This window comes from Girardinichthys multiradiatus, chromosome 10 (genome assembly GCF_021462225.1).
Source record: "Girardinichthys multiradiatus isolate DD_20200921_A chromosome 10, DD_fGirMul_XY1, whole genome shotgun sequence".
Classification (NCBI taxonomy): domain Eukaryota; kingdom Metazoa; phylum Chordata; class Actinopteri; order Cyprinodontiformes; family Goodeidae; genus Girardinichthys; species Girardinichthys multiradiatus.
In genome coordinates, this window is record NC_061803.1 from 4411637 (window position 1) to 4420575 (window position 8939).

Here is an 8939-nt window from a genome sequence, read left to right on the forward strand (position 1 = left end):
GACATCTTAAAACGTAAGTAAGTAAGTAAGTATCATTAAATGCATGTGAATGTTCTCAATTTTTTGTTTATATATATTGTTTATATATATATATATATATATATATATTTTTTTTTTTTGTTTCTTTGTCATAGAACCCACCGCTGATGACCTTGATGATTTCATCTTGACACAATCAGATTATGGTAAGTAAATGTTAAATGCAATAATATATATATATATATATATATATATATATTATAGTTAACCCTTGACAATGTTTCAATTTATAGATTTGATGAGAGAGGTAAACCCGAATGATCAAGTTGGAGGATTTAGCGGCTGGAATAGACACTCTAAATTGAGAAGGCGAATTATCTCCAAACAAGAAAAACTCGCAACTACATCTGAACTTTCTTCTAACACAGAAATTACGACAGATTCTTTGAATACTCCTCCGCCAATTATCATCATTTCCCCTGAAGACACACCGGATAAGTTACCGGCACCTCCAGAAAGTAAGTCCTAAGAACTAACTGTTTTTCTTTGAGAGTGAATGTATTTTATTTATGTGTTATTAGAGACTTTTGTTTTAAACCTCAGATAAAACTGTTTACAGATTCGACTGAGAGCTCTGTGGAAGACATAGTTGTCGAGCAGGAGCAAGGTAAGGAAATAAAAATTAAATAAAAACAATATATATATATATATATATATATATATGTATTTTAAGCATAGTTCAATAAAAATGTCATATAAACCTGTTTACAGATACATCCAAAGATGCCACATTAAATCCGCCCACCAGAAGGTCGCTTTTCAAAGATCAAGACAGCTTTCAGCAGAACGGCACAGTTTCAGTCCAACAAGAAGTGAAATCTGCAGGTTTTACCGCAAAGAATCGGAGTAAGATTAAAAAAAAAACTTGTGTATTTTAAAAACTATTTTTTCGTTTTATTTATGAACGCTGTGCTGCGCAGCGTAAGATAACTTTTTATTGTCTTCTGTTTTTACAGAATATTTAACCCCGGCCAAAAGACAGCGACTCTTTGCGCTACAAAGCAGAGCAACGCTAGTGAGTGGATTAATGAACGGTACGTTTTAATTCATACATACATACTGAATTAATTTTAATTCCCCTTTTTTTTTTTTTTTTTTTTTTTTTTTTTTTTTTTTTTTTCAGCTTTAATGTGATTATTTCAATATATATATATATATATATATATCTATTATCTTTTTATTTATTTTTTTTCTTTATCTTTTCCAGAGGCGACGTTGATGGTGGAACAGATTTCATCGAGACCTGGACAGCGCAGGAAGACAGTCTCTACAGTCTCACGGGATCTTCGTAATAAGGCCTCTTCGTTAACGCTTCTGGCTGCATGTCAGATTCTGTTAAAGAAGCATTTTGGTGACATCAAGGTGATTTTAAACTGAACTGATCACTGTGTTTTTTTATTATTTTTTTTTTTTCTGTAGGTTAGTTTTTTTTATTTTCGTTTCTTATGTTCATAGAAAATGGATAACCGAATCAGACTTGCCCTGGATGAAATAAGAAATTTAGTTAATGAACTTAACGAAATTCCCGTTAATGCAGAAGAAAATAGCACACCGTCTCCACACAGCATTGAGCAAAATGATCATAACCCCTCTACGACACACTCCGCAGATCGGCACAGGGGTCATTTTAATACGGACGTAGCAGTTATTTCTGATCAAGTAATCAGACTTGCCCTGGATGAAATAAGAAATTTAGTTAATGAACTTAACGAAATCCCCGTTAATGCATCTCCTGCTAACAGTGAAAATTTAATAAATGAACATCAGCACGGTGACGTTTTAAACGTAATCAATCAGGCTCTTTCCGATTTGAACAGCGAACCGTCTCCACACAGCAGCATTGAGGAAAATGATCCACCTGCACACGCCGCAGATCGGCACTGTGACGTTTTAAACGTAATCAATCAGGCTCTTTCCGATTTGAACAGCGAACCGTCTCCACACAGCAGCAGCAGCATTGAGGAAAATGATCATACCCCCTCTACGTCACACTCCGCAGATCATCACGGGGGTAATTTTAATACGGGAGTAGCGGTTAGTTCTAATCAAATAGAGCGAGATCCTCCAGCTGTGGTTGAACGTGAACATTTTAATAACCATGAAATAAGGAGACCTTTTACCATACCGCCGCCCTGTCCAAGTGACGTTCCAGATTTAGCAGCATTCTATACAGACATCATGCGTATTATAATTGAATTAGCCGACGCTGCGAGATCGTTAACCAGACGTAACGACGTTGTGCAGCTGGAATTAGTGGGTGAAAATCTCAATCGTCACATCACATTTACTGTTACAGATGATGGAAATATGATCCTGCCTGCTTTCGAAAACTTCCTCGACGATTTAGTACAATCGAATGCAAATATACCTGTAGATAATAACATGGAATTTGTTCTTCAGGTTGTTAATGACCCAGCAGGAGGTTCTAAGCGTAAAGCTGCAGGAACGTTAGACTGTGAACTGTTTAATAAGAAAATGCGTCATTTGTATATTATAAACAATACCGGTAATCAGTTATGTTTTGCAATCAGCCTCGCACACGTCTCTGACCCTGAGCTCACTGATCACCGTGCTGTAGAACTGGGGAGGAGATGGCACCATCAGGCAGGCCTCGATGAGCAAACAGCAGTTACTTTTAGTGATATTGGTAAATTTGAAACCATTCTGAAGAGAAAAATTGTAGTGTTTCACAGAACCACGGGCTCTACTGCTCTGTGTAAATTTGAGACCAGTTTCCCCGATCGTTCAAACCCTCTGTTTTTGCTGTTATTTCAAGGTCATTACTATGGGATAAAAAATCTCAAAGGTTTTATGGGGTGCAGATATATTTGTAATTACTGTTACGCCAGCTATCAGAATGCCAATACACACCATTGTGAAGGTTATTGTCCAGTGTGTCGAACATATAAATGTATGCAAGAGATTAGCAATCCTGTAAGCTGTGCAGGCTGTCAAAGAATCTGTCGTAATTCTTCATGTTTCAGCAGACACAGGGAACCGCGCATCAGAAATAGTGCTGAAAGGCCTATGAGTGACTGTGAATTGGTAAAACTGTGTAAAGTATGCAAACGGATATACGTTATTCCAATCAGTAAACCGAATAAACCACACGTGTGTAATGTAAAATGCAGTATTTGCGGTGAAAATGTACCCCCCAGCCTAGACATTACATGCGATGATCATAAGTGTTACATTCTGCCTTGCAGTGCAATTAATCAGCTTGATGATAAACTGATTTTTTATGATTTCGAATGCTTCGTCAATGACAGCGGCGTGCATACCCCCTTTCTGGTCTGTGCTAAAACGTTGAAAGGTGATGAATGGTACGCTTATGGACTGAATTGCACCCAAAAATTTCTCCTGCATTTCAGGAGGCCAATGTACAAAGGTTACACCTTAATAGCGCACAATGCGCGGGGGTACGATGGTTACCTGATTCTCACAGCAATGCTGCAGTTAGGCATTAAACCACATATCGTCATGGTAGGGAGTAAAGTTCTCTGTTTAACCGACCCTGATTACAGGTTAAAATACATTGATAGCCTGTCCTTCATGTGCATGAAGCTTAGTGCCATGCCGAAAGCGTTAGGCTTTACCGATCAAAGCAAGGGTTTTTTCCCCCACCTATTTTCCTCTGAACAACATCTCCAGTATGTAGGGGCTTTTCCTCCTCCATCCTGCTACGCTGTAGAACGCATGAGTCTTCAAGAACAACAGGTGTTTAGCAGCTGGTACACAGAAGCGAGCAAAGAGGTCTTTGACTTTAAGAAAGAAGCTATTCGTTATTGTAAAAATGACGTTGAAATTCTTTTTCAAGGATGCTTAAAATTCAGAGACGAGTTCTTTAAGGAGACAAGTGTGGATCCGTTTAAAAGTATCACAATAGCATCAGCCTGCATGAAGGTTTTTGTAACCAATTTCCTTCCTCCTCAAACCTTAGCCATTCCATCACCTCTGGACTACAGACGTAGCAGTAAAACGTTCTCCAGCGCGTCCATTCAATGGCTCGGCTGGATTGCAGACAGCAGAGCCATATTTATCGAGCATGCATTAAATAGGGGTGAAAAGAAAATCGGGCCATATTCAGTGGATGGGTATGCAGAGATTAACGGTGTCAAAGTTGCGTTTGAATTTTATGGCTGTTTTTTCCACGGCTGTAAAAAGTGTTACATGCCTCATGACAAGTGTCCGTTGAGAGGGGTCGCATTTGAACAGTTTTACGCAGCCACTGTTGAGAGAAGCAAGGTGTTACAAACTGTGTACGGCCTTCGTCTCGAAGTCATATGGGAGCATGAGTGGATTGAAATGAAAAAATCAGACCCAGGGGTGATCAGCTTTCTTGAGAAAGTTAAAGCACCCGAACCGTTATCACCCCGGGATGCTCTGTATGGTGGACGCACCTGTCCTATGAAGTTGAGGTACACAGCGGAACCGGATGAAACTGTACACTATGTGGATTACACATCTCTGTACCCTTATGTAAACGCCAACTGCGTTTTTCCCCTCGGACACCCCACCATCATTTACAAAGATTTTGATGACCCCAGCAGCTACTTCGGTATAATCAAAGCTGTGGTCTACCCACCACGTAACCTGTTGTTCCCTGTTTTACCTTACAGAACATCCCAAGGTAAACTTGTGTTCACTCTCTGCCGCTCATGCGCTGAATTAAATTACCAGTCAGGTCCCTGCATGCATAATGATCAAGAAAGAGCTCTGACCGGAGTTTGGGTCACTGTAGAATTCTGTAAAGCGTTGGAGTGTGGTTATCGTCTTGCTAAAATCACAGAGGTGTGGCATTTTGAAAAGAGAAGTGATACAATCTTTAAAGGTTACATTCATTGCTTTTTAAAGGGTAAGCAGGAGGCTTCAGGCTATCCATCTGATGCAGTGGATCAGGAGAGTAAGTCAAAGTATATAAGCGACTACAAACTGCATCAGGGCATCCAATTAGACCCTGAGAAAATCGAGATGAATCCTGCCAAAAGGCAGGTTGCAAAATTGTGTTTAAACAGTTTTTGGGGGAAATTTGCGCAAAGAAGTGATCTGTCTCAGACCACAGTCATCACTAACCCTGAAGACTTTTTCAGCTTCATGTTCTCGAGTAAATACAGGGTTAACTATTTTCATTTTTTCAACCCTGAAATGTGTGTAGTGCAGTGGAATTTCAATAAACATGTCATATATCCACCAAGTAAGACAAATAATGTGTTTATAGCAGCATTCACCACCGCTTATGCACGTTTAAAACTTCTCAGCAGCATGGAGAAGTTACAGGACAGATTGATTTATATTGACACGGACAGTTTGATTTATGTGACAAAAAGTGGTGAAACTCCTCTGGAATTGGGGAATTATCTGGGTGATCTTACTGACGAGTTAGATGGTGACAGCATTTCGGAGTTTGCATCGACAGGACCCAAGAGTTATGCATACCAGACCAAAAACCGTAAAAATGTAATGATACGTGCTAAAGGCATCACTCAGACGCATGAATGCAGCGAGAGGGTCAATTTTGACAGCATCAAAGGGCTGGTCGAGGGCTACTTACAGGGTGGGGGAAAAAACCCTTGCTTTGATCGGTAAAGCCTAACGCTTTCGGCATGGCACTAAGCTTCATGCACATGAAGGACAGGCTATCAATGTATTTTAACCTGTAATCAGGGTCGGTTAAACAGAGAACTTTACTCCCTACCATGACGATATGTGGTTTAATGCCTAACTGCAGCATTGCTGTGAGAATCAGGTAACCATCGTACCCCCGCGCATTGTGCGCTATTAAGGTGTAACCTTTGTACATTGGCCTCCTGAAATGCAGGAGAAATTTTTGGGTGCAATTCAGTCCATAAGCGTACCATTCATCACCTTTCAACGTTTTAGCACAGACCAGAAAGGGGGTATGCACGCCGCTGTCATTGACGAAGCATTCGAAATCATAAAAAATCAGTTTATCATCAAGCTGATTAATTGCACTGCAAGGCAGAATGTAACACTTATGATCATCGCATGTAATGTCTAGGCTGGGGGGTACATTTTCACCGCAAATACTGCATTTTACATTACACACGTGTGGTTTATTCGGTTTACTGATTGGAATAACGTATATCCGTTTGCATACTTTACACAGTTTTACCAATTCACAGTCACTCATAGGCCTTTCAGCACTATTTCTGATGCGCGGTTCCCTGTGTCTGCTGAAACATGAAGAATTACGACAGATTCTTTGACAGCCTGCACAGCTTACAGGATTGCTAATCTCTTGCATACATTTATATGTTCGACACACTGGACAATAACCTTCACAATGGTGTGTATTGGCATTCTGATAGCTGGCGTAACAGTAATTACAAATATATCTGCACCCCATAAAACCTTTGAGATTTTTTATCCCATAGTAATGACCTTGAAATAACAGCAAAAACAGAGGGTTTGAACGATCGGGGAAACTGGTCTCAAATTTACACAGAGCAGTAGAGCCCGTGGTTCTGTGAAACACTACAATTTTTCTCTTCAGAATGGTTTCAAATTTACCAATATCACTAAAAGTAACTGCTGTTTGCTCGTCGAGGCCTGCCTGATGCTGCCATCTCCTCCCCAGTTCTACAGCACGGTGATCCGTGAGCTCAGGATCAGAGACGTGTGCGAGGCTGATTGCAAAACATAACTGATTACCGGTATTGTTTATAATATACAAATGACGCATTTTCTTATTAAACAGTTCACAGTCTAACGTTCCTGCAGCTTTACGCTTAGAACCTCCTGCTGGGTCATTAACAACCTGAAGAACAAATTCCATGTTATTATCTACAGGTATATTTGCATTCGATTGTACTAAATCGTCGAGGAAGTTTTCGAAAGCAGGCAGGATCATATTTCCATCATCTGTAACAGTAAATGTGATGTGACGATTGAGATTTTCACCCACTAATTCCAGCTGCACAACGTCGTTACGTCTGGTTAACGATCTCGCAGCGTCGGCTAATTCAATTATAATACGCATGATGTCTGTATAGAATGCTGCTAAATCTGGAACGTCACTTGGACAGGGCGGCGGTATGGTAAAAGGTCTCCTTATTTCATGGTTATTAAAATGTTCACGTTCAACCACAGCTGGAGGATCTCGCTCTATTTGATTAGAACTAACCGCTACTCCCGTATTAAAATTACCCCCGTGATGATCTGCGGAGTGTGACGTAGAGGGGGTATGATCATTTTCCTCAATGCTGCTGCTGCTGTGTGGAGACAGTTCGCTGTTCAAATCGGAAAGAGCCTGATTGATTACGTTTAAAACGTCACAGTGCCGATCTGCGGCGTGTGCAGGTGGATCATTTTCCTCAATGCTGCTGTGTGGAGACGGTTCGCTGTTCAAATCGGAAAGAGCCTGATTGATTACGTTTAAAACGTCACCGTGCTGATGTTCATTTATTAAATTTTCACTGTTAGCAGGAGATGCATTAACGGGGATTTCGTTAAGTTCATTAACTAAATTTCTTATTTCATCCAGGGCAAGTCTGATTACTTGATCAGAAATAACTGCTACGTCCGTATTAAAATGACCCCCGTGCCGATCTGCGGAGTGTGTCGTAGAGGGGTTATGATCATTTTGCTCAATGCTGTGTGGAGACGGTGCGCTATTTTCTTCTGCATTAACGGGAATTTCGTTAAGTTCATTAACTAAATTTCTTATTTCATCCAGGGCAAGTCTGATTCGGTTATCCATTTTCTATGAACATAAGAAACGAAAATAAAAAAAACTAACCTACAGAAAAAAAAAAAATAATAAAAAAACACAGTGATCAGTTCAGTTTAAAATCACCTTGATGTCACCAAAATGCTTCTTTAACAGAATCTGACATGCAGCCAGAAGCGTTAACGAAGAGGCCTTATTACGAAGATCCCGTGAGACTGTAGAGACTGTCTTCCTGCGCTGTCCAGGTCTCGATGAAATCTGTTCCACCATCAACGTCGCCTCTGGAAAAGATAAAGAAAAAAAATAAATAAAAAGATAATAGATATATATATATATATATATATTGAAATAATCACATTAAAGCTGAAAAAAAAAAAAAAAAAAAAAAAAAAAAGGGGAATTAAAATTAATTCAGTATGTATGTATGAATTAAAACGTACCGTTCATTAATCCACTCACTAGCGTTGCTCTGCTTTGTAGCGCAAAGAGTCGCTGTCTTTTGGCCGGGGTTAAATATTCTGTAAAAACAGAAGACAATAAAAAGTTATCTTACGCTGCGCAGCACAGCGTTCATAAATAAAACGAAAAAATAGTTTTTAAAATACACAAGTTTTTTTTTTAATCTTACTCCGATTCTTTGCGGTAAAACCTGCAGATTTCACTTCTTGTTGGACTGAAACTGTGCCGTTCTGCTGAAAGCTGTCTTGATCTTTGAAAAGCGACCTTCTGGTGGGCGGATTTAATGTGGCATCTTTGGATGTATCTGTAAACAGGTTTATATGACATTTTTATTGAACTATGCTTAAAATACATATATATATATATATATATATATATATATTGTTTTTATTTAATTTTTATTTCCTTACCTTGCTCCTGCTCGACAACTATGTCTTCCACAGAGCTCTCAGTCGAATCTGTAAACAGTTTTATCTGAGGTTTAAAACAAAAGTCTCTAATAACACATAAATAAAATACATTCACTCTCAAAGAAAAACAGTTAGTTCTTAGGACTTACTTTCTGGAGGTGCCGGTAACTTATCCGGTGTGTCTTCAGGGGAAATGATGATAATTGGCGGAGGAGTATTCAAAGAATCTGTCGTAATTTCTGTGTTAGAAGAAAGTTCAGATGTAGTTGCGAGTTTTTCTTGTTTGGAGATAATTCGCCTTCTCAATTTAGAGTGTCTATTCCAGCCGCTAAATCCTCCAA

The 8939-nt window shown here is 39.3% G+C and overlaps 1 long non-coding RNA gene across 1 annotated transcript; it reads left to right on the forward strand.

The window, feature by feature from the left end:
- LOC124874865 lies at positions 1-452 on the forward strand. The gene is made up of 3 exons (XR_007039907.1): positions 1-13; positions 135-185; positions 273-452. It is a non-coding gene; the product is annotated as an uncharacterized LOC124874865 (long non-coding RNA).
- Positions 453-8939: the final 8487 nt, after the last annotated feature.